This window comes from Notothenia rossii (assembly GCF_949606895.1).
Source record: "Notothenia rossii genome assembly, chromosome: 7".
NCBI classification, from domain to species: Eukaryota; Metazoa; Chordata; class Actinopteri; order Perciformes; family Nototheniidae; genus Notothenia; species Notothenia rossii.
The window spans coordinates 35,875,500-35,895,394 of record NC_136905.1 but is presented as its reverse complement, the minus strand read 5'-3'; the positions used below and the strand labels follow the sequence as shown (position 1 = coordinate 35,895,394).

Below are 19,895 nucleotides of genomic sequence, written 5' to 3'. Positions count from 1 at the left end.
GCGAGCTGGCATTTTCCTCACTCGCAAATGTCAAAAACAAGACCCGGACCCGGCTGTCAGGGGAGCAGGACCTCCGCGTTGCGCTGTCCACTATCCCCCCACGCATCAAGAGACTCTGCTCACAAAAGCAGGGACAAGTATCGCACTAGCACTGTGTAACGGTCTGAGAAATGTTTATGTTTGGATGTTAATTTGTGTGCCTTTCTTATAAATGTATGATTTATGATTGTGTCAATCAGTATTGTCTGGATAGCGAAATGCAGAATGTTTCATATTTGGGATGTAGTTGATGAGTCGCATGACCACAGTCAGGTCAGAGGGCATTGTTTCATCCCTCCAATTCTATTAAAGTTATTATTTAATCTAAATCATCATAGGCCTGCCTCTTTTGAAATCCAAATGTAAAATAATAACTGTATTGATATGTATTCGTGTTTTTACACAGGTAGACCTACTATTTTCAGCCAAAACAAAAGAGCCTACTTAGTAGGCCTGTTTATAATATTGAATTCATCCTAGAAATGGTGTTGCCATTTTTAGTCTGGTTCTTGTTATTATGTGTGAATACATTATTTGTTCTATAAAATGTTCTATTCAATTAAATACACATTTGAAAACCAATTTATGGTGTATTTATGTTTTTTAGTTTAAGCTCTGAAGTGGTTTTTAAATCTACAAAAAGTTGGGGTGCCTTGGGGTCGAGAAATATTTTCAGGGGTGCCTTGGTAAAAAAAAGGTTGGGAACCACTGGTCTAGCTGATATCTCTCAGTGATTGTCTGCTCATCACCTCAAGCTCAACCTTGACAAGACTGAACTGCTTTTCCTTCCGGGAAAAGTTTGTCCCACTCGTGACCTAACAATCAACATCGGCAGCTCTGTTGTTTCCCCGACTCAGACTGCAAGGAATCTGGGTGTGACCCTAGATAGCAAACTGTCCTTCATTGCAAACATCGCTGCTACAACCCGCTGCTGAAGATACACTCTTTACAACATCGGGAGGATACGTCCCCAGATGTCCCAGAAATCAGCGCAGGTTCTGGTCCAGGCTCTCGTCATCTCACACCTAGACTACTGCAACTCCCTCCTGGCTGGTCTACCTGCATGTGCCATCCGACCTCTGCAGCTCATCCAGAATGCAGCGGCTCGTCAGGTCTTCAACCTTCCAACATTTTCCCACACCACCCCGCTCCTCTGCTCACTTCACTGGCTTCCGGCAACTGCTAGAATCCACTTCAAAACAATGGTACTTGCGTACCATGCGGCGAATGGATCTGGCCCTTCCTACATCCAGGACATGGTTAAACTGTACACCCCAGCGCGTGCACTTCACTCTGCATCAGCCAAACGGCTCGCTGCACCCTCGATGCGAGGGGGGCCCAAGTTCCCATCAGCAAAAACACGTGGGTTTGCTATCCTGGCTCCAAAATGGTGGAATGAGCTCCCCATTGAAATCAGGACAGCAGATAGCTTGCACATCTTCCGGCGCAGACTGAAAACGCATCTCTTTCGACTCCACTTCGAGAGATAGAATTAGTAACAAAGAACTGCTAACAGAGCACTTATATACTAATAAAGGACTGGCTTATCTATAGCCAGTTGAGTAGCATTTGAAATGTTTGGCTCTATGAAACCTGATGTACTTATATGATTCTGTTTTCTTCAAGGTTGTATCTTCCTGGTCGAATGTAGTAAGTCGCTTTGGATAAATGAGTCAGCTAAATGCAATGTAATGTAATGTAATGTATCGGCTTTTTAATAAAAGCTTGCCTTTTTTTATATTCCTATATCCGCCTCCCCTGTCTTTGTACTGTGTTTTGGTCCTGCTGCCTTACCCTCACTGTGACAAAACCTTATTTCTCCCTGTGAGTAATAAAGTATTTTGATCGATTCATTGACTATATGTTAGATGTTTAAAATTTGTCAATTAAGACAAACCCAATGGCCTGATCTACCTATTTTATGGAGCGGTCTGTAGCTCAGATGGTTGTCACTTCCTCACCAAAGAAGCCAGTGAGATGGAAAAGGGTTGTGAGTCACTATAATTTCCTCGATAATCAGTGTTACTATCCATAGACTGCCTATGTTACGGACGTCAGGTCTGCAATGTCATCAATAGGTTTCTGCAGAGCTGTATTACCATATAGTTTTCGTCAGCTGGGATGTATTTTAGCTCCCGGTTAAGGTAATATTAAAGGAGTGGGAGTGTGTAAGGGGACAGCCATGAAACACAAGGCCATTATCGTCATGCTTTAATGCAGAGCTTAGTATTCAACACGTCAATTTTATTCCATGCAGCTTGGGATTCATTTGGAATTCAGTAACCGTCTCATATTACGGCAGCGGCAAGAAGGGAGAGGTGTCATTGGTGGAATAAGAGAGGGAGAGAAAGAGAAAAATAGGGTGAAAAAGCAGAGGCCTTCAAGGCAGAGAAATTATGGCGATAATGGCTGTAATTTTTGCCACACTACCAGGGCAAAAGCTTCCAGCAGCAAGCGCATATTTGAATAAAAAAACCTGTTTTTATTTTCTATTTTCAACCAGAATTGCCAAAAGTTCAAATCAGAGATCAGCCATGTTCCAGACAAGGAGGGAGGAAAAATGAAGAAAGGCTTGTGAGGAAACAAAACAACAATGTCATAACCAACAACTACTGCTTTCACAGGCATGGTAATAATCAAACAATCAAAATACTTTATTTATCAGAGGGGAAAATTAGGTTTTGTGACAGTTGCACCATATTCAAATAAAATTACATTACATTACATGTTACTTGTTAGACGCTTTTATCCAAAGCGACTTACATACTCAATACTGTGGGCAATTCCCACAGGAGCAATTTGGGGTGAAGTGTCTCAGGGACACAACGACAAGCTGACTGCAGTGGGGTTTGAACCTGGGACCCCTGATCCCAACACCAACGCTCAACCCACTGCACCACACTGCACCACACGCCTCCAAAATAAATACAATTCGAAGTTAGAATCTGCAGTAAAAGTTATAGGGTAAAGCTCTTGGTTGCTATCAGTGGGAACAGTTTGCAAGCCATTAATATAAGTGTTGTTTAAGAAATAAAATCAATGTTTATATGGCGTAATTTAAATGAAATACACTGTTTTAATTTAAAACTGTTTTATTCTGGAAAACCGGAAGTTCACACAACGACTTCCTGCGAGTAAATATTGTTAGCATCAATTTTAGGTTTAAAACACAGTTTTAAATAAAAAAAACAGTTTAATACTGGCAACTTCTAATAGGCTAGTTGCACAAGATGGCGTCTATCAACTTCCGGCGGCTGGGTGTGAGCCCGAGTACTTCCGGTCTTCGGTGTCTCATAGCTACTATTGGCAGGTGCAAGGCCAGCTCCTACTCACAGGGATGGAGTGGTGCGATTTTGTCGTTTTTGCGGAGGATGATATCCTTATACAGCGTATATGCAGAGACTACGAGGTGGCTAAAACCATTAGGGAGAAAGGAGATCATTTTTATTTTTATTTGTACATGGAGTGATATGCACTACACTACATTGGCAGGTTTGCCATCACTCACTGTACGGAGGCTCAGTCATTGGTACACATTTATTTATAAAGCTATGTTGGGCAAACTCCCGTATTACATCTGTTCACTGATAAAGCAGAAAGTTGCAAGCAGCTTTTGTCTGAGATCGCATGATCTAGTCTTGTTAGATGTGCCAAGAGTAAGGACTGTCTTAGGTAAGACAGCTTTTATGTGCACAGCTCCACTTGCTTGGAACAGTCTACAGCTAAAATTGAAATTGATCAATTTTATTTCTCTGAATGTTTTTAAAGCACGTCTAAGTGAAATGCTTTCTGAAACTATGGGTATTTGTAAATGTTGATAAGTATGTAAATATGTTGTATGATATCCTCTATTGTTTGTTTTTATGTTGTTTTATGTTTCATGTGGAACTTAAATTGCTGCAGGTCTCCCTTGTAAAAGAGATCTATGATCTCAAGGGACCAATCTGAAAAAATAAAGGTTTGAAATGAAATGAAACATTAGTGTACCACACTACATCATATGTTATCATATTGTGGATTTATTATATTATGTATTGTCCTATGTTATTTGTGTGTGCATTTGTTTTGAGGTTATAATTCATTAGTTATATATAATATATATATATACTGTATTAGTTATATTCATGAGCCGATTCTTTTGAAAATGGAAAATGAGCCAAACGCAGCAGCATTTGGATGCACTTCAACCAAAACCCAGGCAGTGATAAAGCGCACCATTTTTAAAGGCAAACTATCCTTTAAAGCAGGGTCAACAAATAATCTCCATCGCCACTTAAAAACACAGCATTTAATATAAAGAGTTGCGTGAATTTCATTCAAGGCAAGACAACTTTATTTACTTAACACATACAGAGGGTAAATTCAAAGTAGTACATTCACTGACATGGATATGGCGCCACCTTGTGTCATGTTTACAAAGAAGATTATTGACATTAGATCTGGCAATACAGTCAATCAATATCCTGGTGATTATTTTGCTTATTTTCCCTTCAAAGAGCCATAATTCCCATCACTAATTGCTGCCCAGGCTTGCCCATGCTTTTACCAGCGGTCCGTTCTGGTAGTTGACCAGGAAGCAAGCCACATTGAAGAGCTCCTCAATGCTTCCACACACAGACAGTGGTATGGCTTTGTCAAATAGTTTGTTCTCTTTGACTCTTCTGATGCACCTCTCCACATGGACCCTCAGACGTGCAATGGATTGAGTCTGCCTGAAATCCTCCCTGCTCATTTGGGTTTTTTTGTGCAGAAAGGCAGGCCGGTAAACTTTGCACTCAACCAGATTGTCCACAAGGAACCCTTTGTCGACCATTATCGCCATGTCTGTTGTGAGCAGGCTCACGATGCCAGACAGCTTGAAAATCTCCCGGTCACTCATAGATCCTGCATACAGGCCAGACACAAATGTAATGGCACCATGTGGTGCTATGCCGATCATGGCCTTGAATGTAGCATGTGACTTGTATGTAGAAAACACCTCATTCTGCAACAGGAGAGATGATGGAGTCTGACAGAATACTTCAGTGCAGTCAAGCACCACTTGTGTGTCAGGGAAAGCTAAAAACTCTGGTGGAAGGTGAGCTTTGACAACTTTGCGTGGGATCCAGAGACGTTTGCTTCCAAGCAGTTGGTAGAGGAAGTGTGTCCAGGTGGAAATAATTCTGCTGACTGTGGTGCGGTGAATGCCAAACCCTCAGATGTAGGCCCACTGACAGGTGCATGAGGAACAGCAGCAGCTCATCTATAGGTGGAAGTTTCTATGAAAACAAATAAGTGTGTGTGTGTGTGTGTGTGTGTGTGTGTGTGTGTGTGTGTGTGTGTGTGTGTGTGTGTGTGTGTGTGTGTGTGTGTGTGTGTGTGTGTGTGTTTTGTGAGTGATGTGATGCACTTGTTAAACGGTGGTATAGTGCGCAGCGTGCATAATTATTAATATACATCCATGCTTGTATGCTGCATACCGTTGTTGATGGTTGAGAGGAATCCGAGCTGCTGGCAGAGGATGCCTTGGCGTTGGTGATCCGCACCATCTTGGTGTTGGCTGCAGGCTCCACCAATTTCCAAAAGGCGAGGAAATGCTTGTATGTGGCAAATCTAAGAATGTAATATTGTTCATGTTAGACATAGTTTTGTTTCCTAAATTAGCTTCCCCAAATGAAAAGTGTTTATCAAACTAGTGGCCATAACAACATCCTGATAGCCTTATAAACAAACCTTATAAACAAACCTGGTGTAGAAACGAATGTCCTCGCCCTGCCAGGCGTTGTATGCCGAAACGAGATCTCAGTTGTAACACTTCCAGCTGGTGTTGGAGCTCCCTAACCTGGATTTTCAAGGCTTCGTTCTCGTCGGCCACCTGATTTGCCATCACTGCCGTTGCTGGATTTACAGAGGAGTCATGATCCGGCAGCGCAAGTGTTTCCACCTCATACTCAGCTGTCAAGTCTGGGGTGGGACTCTCTGCCCTCGGCCGACGCTCCCAAACATTACGTCTTGGTGTAGATAGCTCGTAGTTATTCCAAGCAAAGACAACAGGTGTAGCTCCTTTCTTTACTCTGTTCAGTCCTCCAGCTGTGACCAATAAGTCTCCTGGTCGAAAATGCCTACTACACACACCGGTATTTGTTATGCAGCTAGATGTGCCTGTCCTCTGTAAGAAGGTGTCGGCGACTGACATGCAAGGAAGAACGGCTGTCCACAGGCTGTTCCAACTTTAACAACTGTATTAACTTCCAGGGTAGTGAATTGAACATGCAATTGTAATTGGGTGTGTGGTATATTTTCATGCATGGACACGCATGTTCCACAACACACAAACTGAACAACACTCAATTTTCCGATCGCTACCAGCGTCCTTGCGATCTTGTTATAATAACAAGTGCACGTTACTGATGCAATATGGTTGAGACCATTCGGGCTTATTCTAGAGGGGTGCAAGGAATAGTCCAAGTAGTGGGGGAGTTTTATTCAATATGTTTAAAACATAGAAATAAAAAAGTTTTAAAAAGTTATTGTTTAATGTTTTAAGGAGGTGACGCTACTCAGCCAATCAAATCGGTGCAGTCAGCACGATAGATTCAAACACACACAGAGACACGACAAGAGGAGAGATACAGTCGGAGTAATTTCAAATGGCGGAAGGTAGACAGCGAAAACAGAGCATTTAATTACAGTTTCTCTTACTGGACCTCTTTGAAATGCAATTGAATACCCCTGCATTATAGCAACAACAACAATAATAATAATAATAATAATAATAATAATAATAATAATAAGAGCAATAATAATTGGGAGGGGGGGGGGGCGGCTGTTCTTATGTTCTCTGAGGGGAGGCTCACCTACCCACACTTTGAAAACCCCTGATCTATGCTATCTATCGCTATCTGTATGCTAACTATATGCTATGTATCTTGCTATCTATCTATCTATCTATCTCTCTCTCTCTCTCTCTCTCTCTCTCTCTCTCTCTCTCTCTCTCTCTCTCTCTCTATTTATCTATCTATTTATCTCTCTCTCTCTATCTATCTATCGTATCTACTCGGGCTCACGCCCAGCCGCCGGAAGTTGATAGACGCCATCTTGTGCAACTAGCCAATTAGCATATGGCTGAAGACTACCTTTGGAAACAGTGAATTCAAGGTTAAATTACACATAATAAGCACACTAACCCTAACCCTAAAAACACTGTCTTTAACTCTCACTTATTGACGCTGCAATACTGTTATTAGGGAATGTTTAAATACCACAGACATTAGAATATTATAAGATCAAAGAGAAAAACGACAGGATTTGCATTGGACACGCCCCCGTCGACACCGGCCAATTGGAGAAGACCACAGATGACAACAGGAAGAGCAAGCCAAGAATCGCTCTCTTCCGCTCCACCCCGAGTACCAGGCAACAGCTGATGTAGAGAGAGCCTCCACTCGCAAAATCTCATTTGTATATCATGGCATTATTTTGTTTAATTAAATACTGTTAGCTTTTATAATCTTCCTTCAGTTTATCCTGGTCTTGGGGTTTAAGAATTCCTAACAGTTGGAAATGTTGCTGATGGAAATGTTGCTCGAAAAGTCCGAAAGCCAATGGTGGAATTGTTGTTGTCAGCTATTCATGGGTACCTAGTACGTCATTTCCGTAATGCCCGCCTCCATCTTTGTGACCGACTCTGACAGTTTGTTTACACTCGTCATGGCAGCAAACACAGCGCATTTAAACGGGAAAGAGACAGAGATATTTGTTAAAGACGGCGATTATTGGATGCGATCTGAAGGATTATTTGAATTATTTGAAGTATTAAAGTAACGGGGTATGACAGGAAAGTTAAATCTGGTATATTCATTTTGGTGTCACCTTATATATATATGTTCATGTGTGTTAAATTTGAAGGGACAAAGTATCATTTCCTCCCCCAATATATTGAGGTGAATTCTGTGTGTTTAGAGAGAGATGGGAGCAGGGGACATCCTTATTTGGGAATAAGGCCAAGGCTCTGGAATGCTTCCCTCGTAAAAGAAGGGGGTGCGTGACACAATCTTGTAGCAGATGTGTATGTGTTTTCATTGAAGTAAATATAAATGCTACATGATTACTGGTCAACTATACCTCTGTTCTTATTCTTTCATGTGTGGGTACTAAATGGCTACAAACATTGTGGAGAAATTAGCTTAAACATCTTTTATTACTCTATATGAAATGGAAGCAGTTTTTATGACAGGGACGAGAGAGGTGGGGGAGGGAACATTCCGAGGAGTTTCAGCATATCAATTGTCAGGGGAATCGACTTGTTTTCAATAGAGGTGTGTGGTTGGTTATTTTGTATTAATGATAACAGTATGTGTAAAGGAAGCTGGAAATATACAATGTGAAACCTTTTATTTGAAGTAAAGATGTGAACAATAGCTCAAACAAATGGAAAGGCTGTAAGACAAATGAGTGTGTTCTCTGTATTGGGCCGGTGTGAAGTTTGACTATTTGAAAAGCATCACTAATACTGCTTAAGAGCATAGGTAACGTGTTCCTCGTTATTATTGATAGGAAAGTAATTAACATGTATTACGTATATTTAGCCAACTATAACAACTATATCTTAAAACATACTTTTAACTTGTGTGTGGTAACCTGAAGGGGGGGAAGATGGACCCAGGGACAAAGGGCCATAAACGGGGTGGGGGGCTGGCTACAAGATGTGAGCGGGGTTTCTTCTGCTGTGTCGCACTGATTGGGTACGACAGGCCATGTCTTGGTCTCTGCCAATAAGATGACCTCGGGGGGAAAGCCCGCTCACACCCCCTCCTGTGTTTTTAGTATGAAACACTGTGTTTTCCCGGGGTTCATTCTCTTTTTCTTCAGGCTGACCAGGAGGGTAGGACAGAAGTAGAGCAGGAAGTACTTCCTTTGTCTTTGTGTTTGTATGTGTATTTTGGGTTGTTACTGTATATCATTAAAGCAAGATTATTGTTTAACTTGTATTCTGGTGTTTCTTAATCCTTCCTTTTTTACGAATTCACCCAGCTTAGCAAACGACACGCGGAGACGAGGTTGGTTTTCAACATCCTCCAAATCTCCAACAAGTGGTGACCCGACGTTTCTGAGTGGGGTGTTTTCGGGGAAGGGACCACCAGCAGCAAGCGGACGGAATAGTCCAGGGCTAAACATCTCGGCTTCTTCTGACAACTAACAACAGAGCTCTGACAATAACAGGTAAACAGATGCCAGTTTAATTCGAAATCTGTGATTTGACCATATTCCAAATTTTAGGGTTGTCAGACGAAGTTTACAGTGTTTTTTATAGTAACAATGCAAATGCGTGTTTTAGTTGTTAAAACCGAATATTGAGTTTCGGCAGGCCAGAAGGGTATTAAAGTCCCTGGCTTGGAAGTGGAGGTATAAGAGTCCCCACAGTTAAAATCGGATATCAAGTTCCGACAGGCCAGAAGGGTATTGAAGTCCCGGGCTTGGAAGTGGCGGTCTTGAGTCCCCACAGTTAAACTGTCTAGAGTAGTCAGTAGGTTGTATTAAGTCTCCATATAAGACTGACTCAAAATAACGAATCCACAGCTCGACGGGGCGGGGGACTAGTTATTTATGTTATAAGTGATCCAAAGGAGAGTAACGCAACCTCCAAAAACCAATTTTGGAGTGACCGGACCTCGTTAATCCTTTGTTCTGTGAGGGTTGAATCTATGAAGCCAAACGTCACGATAAAGAGTTCTGCGAAGCCTGGGGACTCCTCCATGTCAGCGTCACATCGTTGAAAGACGGTGTTGAAGCGCGCTGAGAGGCTTGCTAAACTTGTTGAAATAAACATCGGACAATAAAGGCTGAATAGACTGTACGGGGAATTTTTCTGTGAATATTTACTGGTCAGATAAAGAGGCAAAGTTTGAGCCTGCTGCTTCCAAAATCATTTCTCCCCTCAGTGAGGTGGAGCTCATTCCTGGTCGGGTGCCGCCATCTGGTGGCAAACAGGGTGTGGCACAGAAAGGACAGACTAGCGGTTCGAGTATTGCTTAATAGTATAGTTTGTTGGCTCCATCTGCTGGACGTATTTTGTAGTATCTCTTGCAATATTGCGTTACACCTGGAAGACGCTTTAATCCAAAGCAACTCACAATAACTGCGTTTCACCAGGAACATACAATCAAAGAAGACAGGATCATTAAACTAATCAGGTTTTATAAGTGCCAAAACATTTCGAGTGCTACTCAACTGGCTTTCAATAAGCCAGTCCGCTGCTCCTATATAACTGCTTTACTGGTACTTTTCTGTTACTGCATTTATCACTCAAGGGGGAGTTCAAATACATGTGTTTATACACTCAAACTATTTACACGTCTAGACAAAGCCAGGGCAGTTAAATAAATACAATTACTACATTAGGAGTGACGACGAGCATTGTCCTGTATATCACAAATTACTAGTGAACACATATTAACCAAGTCAGATAAATACACGCGAAGTCAATATGGAAGGGCAGTTCAAAAAAATTGATTTAGACGTCCCAATTCCCGGAAGTTTCCAAGAACAATGGGGACAGATTGAGGGATTGATTTTAAGTGGAACAAAACAGGGAGACAAGAAGAAGGCTTGTGCCGACCTTAGGTTCCTCCATGATAAAATGATAAAAGAAGATAGAGTGGGAGGGGATGACACTCTAGGTAATTTAGGCTCAGCTCTGAATCAGTATGAGCGACAGCTGGTAAAGAAACTGGGTAACCTAAACGAGCAGAAGCCCGGATTTTTTGCCCGTCAGAAACTAAAGGAAGAGAAAGAGGCGGTTGATAAATTAAGGAGGATTTGCCACAACGCAGCAATTGTCGGGAAGGGGATGATTGTGGTTCGCCCCCCAGTCAACAATCCCCCAGTCATGGTAGCAGCCCAAACACAAGGGGGGGAGTTTCAACGCTCTAGTGACGTTGGCACTCTCCTGTTCCCCCAGGACAGTAGGGACGCATGCGTGCTGACACCACCACCCACAGATGACGACATACATCAATATGTTGCAGAACGTATCGCATTTTATAGGGATATGACTCAAAAGGACACCTCGGCCTCAGACAGGAGGAGACGAAATCTCAGCAGTGCTGTAAATAACGGGTGCACTGCAAGAACGGCTAGTTCAGGAGAGGGGTCTCAGACAGGAAATGTAGGGGATCAGGAGGTCTCAATTCAATCCCCCCTGATTTATCCGGATTTATCCAGTGTATCTACACAACCGCCTCCTTACTCTTCCCCTGTCCCGAACGCACCCCCCAGGGATAGTCTACAAATGACACTGACAAAAGTGGGCTCTGGGTCAGCCCAAGAACAAGCAGGTGTAAGGGGGGGTAACTTTAAAATAGTGGGTAATGTTTCGCTAACTCCTTTAAGGAAGACCTCCATTAAAAGGGGCGAGAGCAGCCCCACACCGGAAGAATTGATCGCCATTGTAGAAAAATATGAGGAGAGGGAAAGAGCTTATGGTGGTGCGGACCATCAGGATAGGGAGGGGGTCTATTGTCAGGAAGCGGAAGAATCATTGAGAAGAGAGAAGGAAGAAATAGAACAAGTACATCAGGACAGCATGAATAAAGAGCAGGAGGGCGGTAGCCAACAACAAGCAGGTGGGGAAGGGTACAGTGGAGGTTCTTCCGAGGGCGAGGGCAGTTTGAGGGACCTGCCGTTCCAAGAACGGCAGGCACAAACAGGCCATTACTACACCAGCAAGGGAGGGGCATCGGGGGATGAGAGTGGTGAGCGTTCCTCTGGAGCAAAACAGGGAGATGTCAACGGCAGGGTGTGCAAGAGCAAGGTTAAGTACATAAGTATGACAGGAACAATCTCTGAACTGACTGCTACACAGGTCCTTGCACTTCCCCGTATGACTTTGAGATCCCAACACACCTCAGAGGACAACACACCTCTTCCCTTTATGGTTCCAGTATTACAGGCTCCTTTGGTGGCGCTCCCCAATGGGAATACCGCTTACCACCCTTTCTCACTAGGAGATGTGCATGCACTGGTTGACAAAATGCCGCTACCTACTGAGGGAGGGAGACATTGGATGAGAAAGTTTGCTGATATGTCAGTAGGACAAACAATCTGCCTTGGTGATTTCAGGAGGATATTAGCACAACAGACTTCCAGCCATGACGTAAAGAGAGTTGAGGAAAGATCAGGAACAGTAACAATGAACGATAACCAGCCTATCTCTTCCAACAACATACACAGCTTGCTGAGCTTGGCAATGAGAGCACATTTCCCACAGACGGGAGGAGGTTACGGCTCATTGTCTTTCACGTTCACACCTGGGGAGGCCGCAGCAACCATGTTGCTCAGGTCACGCCAACAATACATAGTAGCTACTGACTGTAGTCCAGAAAATAGTGACCAACATATGCAGATGTTCCGTAAAGCCATATTAGCAGCAGTACCTGCCGAGATTAAAGCTCTTATGGAGGACAACCCAGAAGTTGATCTACTAAACACGCAGACATGGGAGCGTCATCTGGGCCATCATGTAGGAAAATGTAACAAACAACTTACAAAGAATAAAACTGAGGAAGAAGAGTTAAGAGTGCAACTACTCCGTACTCAGCTAGAAATAGCCCGTAAAACAGTTCAAAATGAGAAGAAAAGTGCCAAACAGCTGATTGTTCATCCTGTGGCGCCGGCAGACCAGGCACCGGGGCCGCAAAACCCAAATGGGGGTTTTCCCAACCAAGGTCCATTCTATAACCAGCCCCAATACGGCTACAATAATGGTTTTCAGCAACAGAGGGGCGGGTTCAGAGGCAGGCCTAGGGGTAGAGGAGGGTTTCAAACAGCTCCAGGAATGTACCAATATCAACAGAGGGGGTGTTTCATCTGTGGACAGACCGGCCACTGGTACAAGATGTGCCCGACGGGAACCCCTCCACAGGAAGGGCGGGGACAAGGGGGACAGAGAGGGCATGGACAAGGGAACAGAGCAGATATGCAGTATGTCCAGAAACCCCATGAGGCAGCCCCACAGGCCCAACACCAAGGCCAGGGTCACGTTGCACCAAATGTGATGGCTGCTCCCTATGGCCAGTTTGTCCAGTACGAACAAGACTATTACCCACCACAATGAGGTCGCCCAGGGAACCCTGAATGTACGGGCCTGGCGGACCCTTACATGGACATGACTGTAAAACAAGCGAAATTACCGTTCCTTGTTGATTCAGGAGCTCGATATTCAACTATCAACTCCCCCGTTTTTAACACATCCAAGTCCAGTAATACGGTCTCAGTCATAGGGTTTTCGGGAGAAATAGAGCAGGTGCCGCTCACTACGCCATTACCCACCAGAATAGCGGGCCAGCTATTTCTTCATCAGTACATTTTGGCACCCCAAAGTCCGGCTAACCTCATGGGGCGGGATGTTCTTATCAAAGCTAACGCCTCGATCCTCTGTTCCCCCGACGGACTAATAATATCATTCCCAAATGGCACTCGCCTCAATTGTTCACTGTCAACCATAAAGTCAGCTTCTCAAATGATGTTGGCCCAATCCACTGCAGCAGAAGCAACTCAGCAGGCCACTATATACTGGGGGTTGCTCGACCGGCCCCAAGACAACACACCGGGACTATTTTCCATTTTTCAACAATGGAAGCCGTGGATTAACCTCCTCAGGCCTTATAGTTCCCCTCCAGATCCTCCCCATCTGACGCTGAATTATGATAGAATGGACGACCAAAGTTATGCATATGCGTATGACGCAGAGGTGGCTATGTCCATTTGGGACGTAGCCACAACCAATTTATTTATGGGTCAAGCGGGGGTGGCTGCATCTGTTGAACTCACTGATGAGCAACTCTATTGGTACCGTATGTCAGCTGAGGCCACACCACACATTTCATTAGCTATCAGGAGGGGCTATGAAGCCAGGGAACTTGGTCCTATGGTAAAGACACTGCTAGAAGTCGAGGATTGGGAACCAACACAAATAGCAGCACTCACATACTCTCCCTCACACAAGGCTTATGCTCTAAAAATCTGCACACAAGAATGCATCTTCATGGAGAGACACGAAGTGGAGAGACATCACGGTAGAGAAAAGACTGACCATTCATTTACTGAAGACATGTTGCGTGACCTCCCACCTGACCTGTGGGCATCTGACTCTCATGACGTAGGTTTCTGCTCAAAGGCTGCACCAATAACATTTGAAGTGAGTAGCACTATGCCTGTATATCAACCACAGTACCCTGTTAAACCACAGGCCAAAGGGGGAATCAGCAAGGCAGTTGAGGGTCTGAAGAGAGCAGGGGTGTTGGAACCCTCACAAAGCGAGTGGAACACTCCAATACTCCCGGTATCAAAACCTAGCGGGGAGTACAGAATGGCTCATGATTTAAGGACCATTAATGCTATTACAACTACAGCTCTGGTACCAGTGCCTAACCCATACACGGCTATTTGTAATATCACACCTGAACATACCTGGTTCACCTGTATTGATCTGGCCAACGCTTTCTTCTGCATACCCCTGGCGGAGAAGATGAGGCCTATTTTTTCATTTACAATGGGAGGGGAGAAACTACAGTACACGAGACTGCCCCAAGGCTTCAGTCTGTCTCCAGGAATATTTAACAAAATACTCAGGGAACAGCTAGACGGCGTTTCATTACCAGAGGGGGTGGTGTTGATCCAGTATGTAGATGACCTTCTCATTGCAGCACCCTCCGCAGCCTCTTGTTTAGAGGCCACCAGGAACCTACTGGTTCGCCTCCATGCAACAGGGTTCAAGGTCTCCAAGAAAAAGCTACAATGCACCCGTAAAGAGGTGACATTTTTGGGCAGAGTTATCTCTCCAGCAGGTACGGGCATGTCAGCAACACATCAGGAGGTTATATTGCATCACCCAAAACCCAGGACAGTCAAAGACATGTTATCTTTTCTGGGTCTCACAGGCTACAGCAGACACTATATCCCAGAGTATAACCCAAGAACAGCTGTACTGAGGACACTGATCAATGAGAAAGGCATGCGCAATCTCACTGTCACACTGGACTGGACACAAGCTGCAGAAGCTGCGTTCATTTCTCTCAAACAATCCATGTCCCAGGTCACCTCTCTCGCCTCTGCATCCTATGCATTGCCATTTTTCCTTGATGTTTCTGAAAATGAGAACACAGTAAATGGTGTTCTATTTCAGAAAAAGGGGGGATGTAGGTCAATACTGATGTACATTAGTGTCACACTGGACAGAGTGGAGAACAGGGAACCTCCATGCACAAGACATGCAGCAGGTACAGCACGTATCTTAAACAAAATTTCACACATTGTGATGAGACACCCTTTGACAGTACTGACAACACATAGCATTGTCTCTTTTGTGAACTCAAGTGCATTCACAATGACTTCCACAAGACAGACCAGGTTAGAGAAAACTCTGACGCAAGCACACATCACCTACACACATGAAGGAGTTAACAGCGCAGACACCATTGGCAGCGGAGAACCCCATAGGTGTGAGGAAAGAATCATCCAGGATGTGAAGCTAAGAATAGATCTCAGAGACGAGCCTATGCCACATGCAGAAAACCTGTTCACAGACGGCTGTTGTTTTAGACACCCCACCAAAGGGCTCCAAGCGGCCTACGCAGTCGTGAGTCAAAAAGCTGAGGGAGAGTTTGAAGAAAGATCAACAGGAGAAGTAACAGGGAAAGTCTCAGCACAGTTGGCAGAAGTAATGGGAGTCATTGCAGCATTAGAGCTATCAAAGGGAAAAGATGTAAACATCTATACAGATTCAGCATATGTTCATGGTGTCATACATGTGGAGATGCGCCAATGGATGCGAGCAGGATTTGTAACATCCACCAATACTCCCATCAAACACGAGAAACAGATCAAAAGGCTTGCAGAAGCAGTAATGTTACCCAACAAACTAGCTTTACTTAAATGTAAAGGTCACAGCACGGTGGACGACTATTTGGCTTGGGGTAACAATGCAGCAGACAAGGCAGCTAAAGCCAGAGCAGGGTATATACCCCAGTTTCAAATGCTGGTCTTAAAATCTGCTGACTTACTGCCCGCAGTAACAGATGATACTCTTAAAGAAGCTCAAGCAACAGGGTCTCCTCAAGACAAGACAGTATGGTTAGACAGAGGAGCTACCAACAAAGACGGGATATGGTACTCCCCAGATGGGAGACCAGTGATACCCCCAGGATGGATAAGATCAATGCTTAAAGAAGCACACGGCCCAACACATTGCGGCAAAACTCAAATGAACAGACACCTGACTCACTGGTGGCACCCCTACCTACCTGACATGATAGCTAATTACCTAGAGGAATGTGTAATTTGCTTAACCCATAACATCAGAGCCACTGTAAAACCGCACCAGGGAAAGTTTCCTTTACCTAAGATGGCAGGAGAAGAAATCATAATTGACTACACTGACATGATTGACAAAGTAAGAGGGTTCAGATACTTACTAGTTGTAGTCGATGCATACACAGGTTGGCCAGAAGCTATGCCATGCAGGAGAGAAGATGCAGACTCAGTGATCAAGTTCTTAGTCACTCATTACATTCCACTACATGGGTTTCCTAGGAAAGTGAGGTCAGACAATGGCAGCCATTTCAAGAACCACGACCTACGCACAGTAGAACAGTCTTTAGGACTAAGACACAGTTTTGGAGCTGTCTATCACCCCCAATCTCAGGGAAAGGTAGAAAGGATGAACCAGAACATCAAACAGAAACTCAGCAAAGCATGTGAGGAGACAGGCATGAAATGGTTAGAGGCCTTGCCTCTGGCTCTCATGTCAATTAGGAGCTCTATAAACAAAGGGACAGGCTTCTCTCCATTTGAGCTGACACATGGCCATCAGTTTCCTGGCCCAGGAGCCTTGAGTGTAGGAAAGGAAGTAGAGGTCCTGAGTCCGAAACCTTATTTCCAGCAGCTTAAGGGATTGGTGTCAGGATTTTCCACACAGGTTGCTGATGCCAAAGGGGGACCCGAAAAACACGAGGCCAACACAGCGGAGTTCGTCTGGCTGAAGGTCATCCGGCCCAAGTGGCTCAACCCCAGGTTCACCGGCCCCTACAGAGTGACCCAGCGGACATCCCATGCTGTCCGCCTAGAAGGAAAGGGGGACATCTGGTACCACTGGAGCCAGTGTGCAGCGGGGAAATCACCTGGAAGGACCCTCGACGACATCCGGACGGACCTGGCTATCATCAACGCGGACATCCCTACAGCAGACGACTTGGAAGCAGGCATCAGCGGACTGGAGGAGAAGGACCTCGCGGACATCCCTACAGCAGACGACTTGGAAGCAGGCATCAGCGGACTGGAGGAGAAGGACCTCGCGGACATCCCTACAGCAGACGACTTGGAAGCAGGCATCAGCGGACTGGAGGAGAAGGACAACAAGGACATCCCTACAACCGACAGCCCAGAAGTCGCCATCAGCGGGCCGGAGCACGAAGACACAGGACTTCACGGGAAGACAGAGGAACCTGCTCCCCTCTGATCAGGTTGCTATAAGCTACACATAGCACCTCATTTAATAACCCATTTTTTGAGGGAAGTGGTATCTTAACCCACAGTTTAAAGTTCTTTTAATAACCCATTTTTTGAGGGAAGTGGTATCTTAATCCACAGGTTAAAGTCATTTATTAACCTATAAGAAGACTCCATTTATAAACCCAAATTTAGGGAGTTGTTTTCTAAAAAAAATCTATATTTAAGGGATTTGTCTTTCTTTTTACCTCATGTGATACTGACACAGGGACCAAAACCTCTCAGAGAACAATAGAAAATGTCTGAAGGAGCCCTGAATTTCCTGATAACCTGTTGGTCACTACTAGTGTTAGGAGTAATAATCTACTTGTTCGCCCTGCTGTATGTACATTGTAACCTTTAAAATCATGGTTGAGTGACCCAGTGGTTCACCGCATTTTTTTAATAACTTGGGGGTTAGAATAGACGTATACTGACACTAGAAGGGTTGGAGCTCACAGTATAACTATGTATGGTAACTGGAAATGTTTAGCAGGATTAGCCCTGGTTTCTACTGTGATTGTTACCATTATTTTAATCTTATGTGATTCCATTGACCACCCAGACTCCACTCCTCCGCCAAATGAATCCGTAACTAGAGTCAAACGGGGCCATTATGAGACAGTGGTTACCCCAATGTCTCCTAGACAAACCTTCACTCTCCATGCAGGTAGTGATGGAATAATACAACTCGACTTGTGCAAAATTGCCCCCTGCAGAAGCCTCGACCGTACCTATTCCTACCTAGCCAAATATGTCTGCTTAGCCCCTGCGGTGTGTAACAAAACCGTCACAGATACGGTTAAAGGTGCTCCTTACATTTACAGAGGCAGTACATACAGGACCAAAGGCGACCCTGCTGTGTCCGTCACATACACATACGGGTGCACCTGCGAGTCCTGGTCCGGTGTCCTAGCAAATTCGGGTCCTGATGACTGGGGATACATGCCACCTTACCGATCGGCGGAAATCGTTAGATCCCTCAAACATAGAATGAAAGTGATTAGGAGAAACCCAAACGTCCCATGCGTTGTCAGGTTTTGTAATCCCGTACGCATAACGCTAAAAAATGTAGTGCTCTCCGACGCTGGACTTTATGTCCTCGCGGTACATGCAGGGGGGGGTTCGCCACAAGGCCTCTTCGAAATTAAAGTTAAACCTAAGGTGGAACGAAACCTTCCTCGGGCAGCATCTAATATTAAATACCTGTCTAAAATTACATGTACGGATAAATGCACGGGGGATTATAGCCAACTTCAACCTCTAGACGTCATCCAAATGGCCACAGGATACACAGATGACAACCTATGGTTAAAATGGGTTGCCCAAACAGCCCAAGAACAAATGGCCGGGGATTGTCTAGCCTGTGCTACGGCCCGCCCGCAATTAGCCACTGACCCTGCGCCCCTGTTTCCCACAGATACCTGGGGGTACAACTGTATGTTACAACTGACTAGGATGGCCAGCCCTCCTAACTGTACCACCCTAGCCAAAGTTTTCCCTCCAATTGATAATGACACTAGGACAGGCCCATTTACGCCTGACAAAGGCGCCGGTGGGTACACATGTTTTTCCATGGTTCAGAAATCCCCACGTTTTGACCTAGGAAATGTCTCTCCGGATTGGTGTAACCTCACCATGTCTAGCACTAATATAGGACATTGGGCCAGAGCTGGGCTCTACTATTATTGTGGGGGTCACCGCCTGTTCACCCGTATTCCCGAACTATCTGTAGGATTGTGTGCTATGGTGCGCCTCCAGGCACCCCTAATGTTATTAGGCAAAAAACTGGGGCTCACGGACCCTAAAGACACACTTAATACCAACCTAATCACTCGACGTAGGAGACACGCGCTGTCCAAACGCCACGCCCCGGGCTCCTTCGATTTGTCTGTCGACTCTCCCACCTACATCGATTCCATCGGAATCCCACGAGGGGTCCCTAACGACTACAAACTAGCTGATCAAATCGCTGCAGGGTTTGAAAGTTTGCCAATTATCTCTGCCTTCTTCCCTGTGACCCCTATCAAAAATGTAGAAAGGATTAACTATGTACATTACAACATACTCCGATTGGCCAATCTCACTAGGGACGCGGTAGAGGGCCTGGCTGAACAATTGGGTCCAACCTCCCTTATGGCTGTGCAAAATAGGATGGCGTTGGATATGCTTCTTGCAGAGAAGGGTGGAGTTTGTGCAATGTTTGGGGAGATGTGCTGCACATTTATTCCCAATAACACGGCTCCAGACGGTTCCGTCACAAGGGCTTTGGAAGGCCTTCGCACCCTATCTAAAACTATGCATGAACAATCAGGGGTACAAAATTTCTTAGA

General features: G+C 44.8%; 1 long non-coding RNA gene across 1 annotated transcript; it reads right to left on the bottom strand.

Annotated features, from left to right (window-relative positions):
* Nucleotides 1-4,365: 4,365 nt before the first annotated feature.
* Nucleotides 4,366-7,739, bottom strand: LOC307013035. The gene is made up of 3 exons (XR_013800826.1): nt 5,765-7,739; nt 5,499-5,631; nt 4,366-5,297 (listed from the first exon to the last, which is right to left on the bottom strand). It is a non-coding gene; the product is annotated as an uncharacterized lncRNA (long non-coding RNA).
* Nucleotides 7,740-19,895: the final 12,156 nt, after the last annotated feature.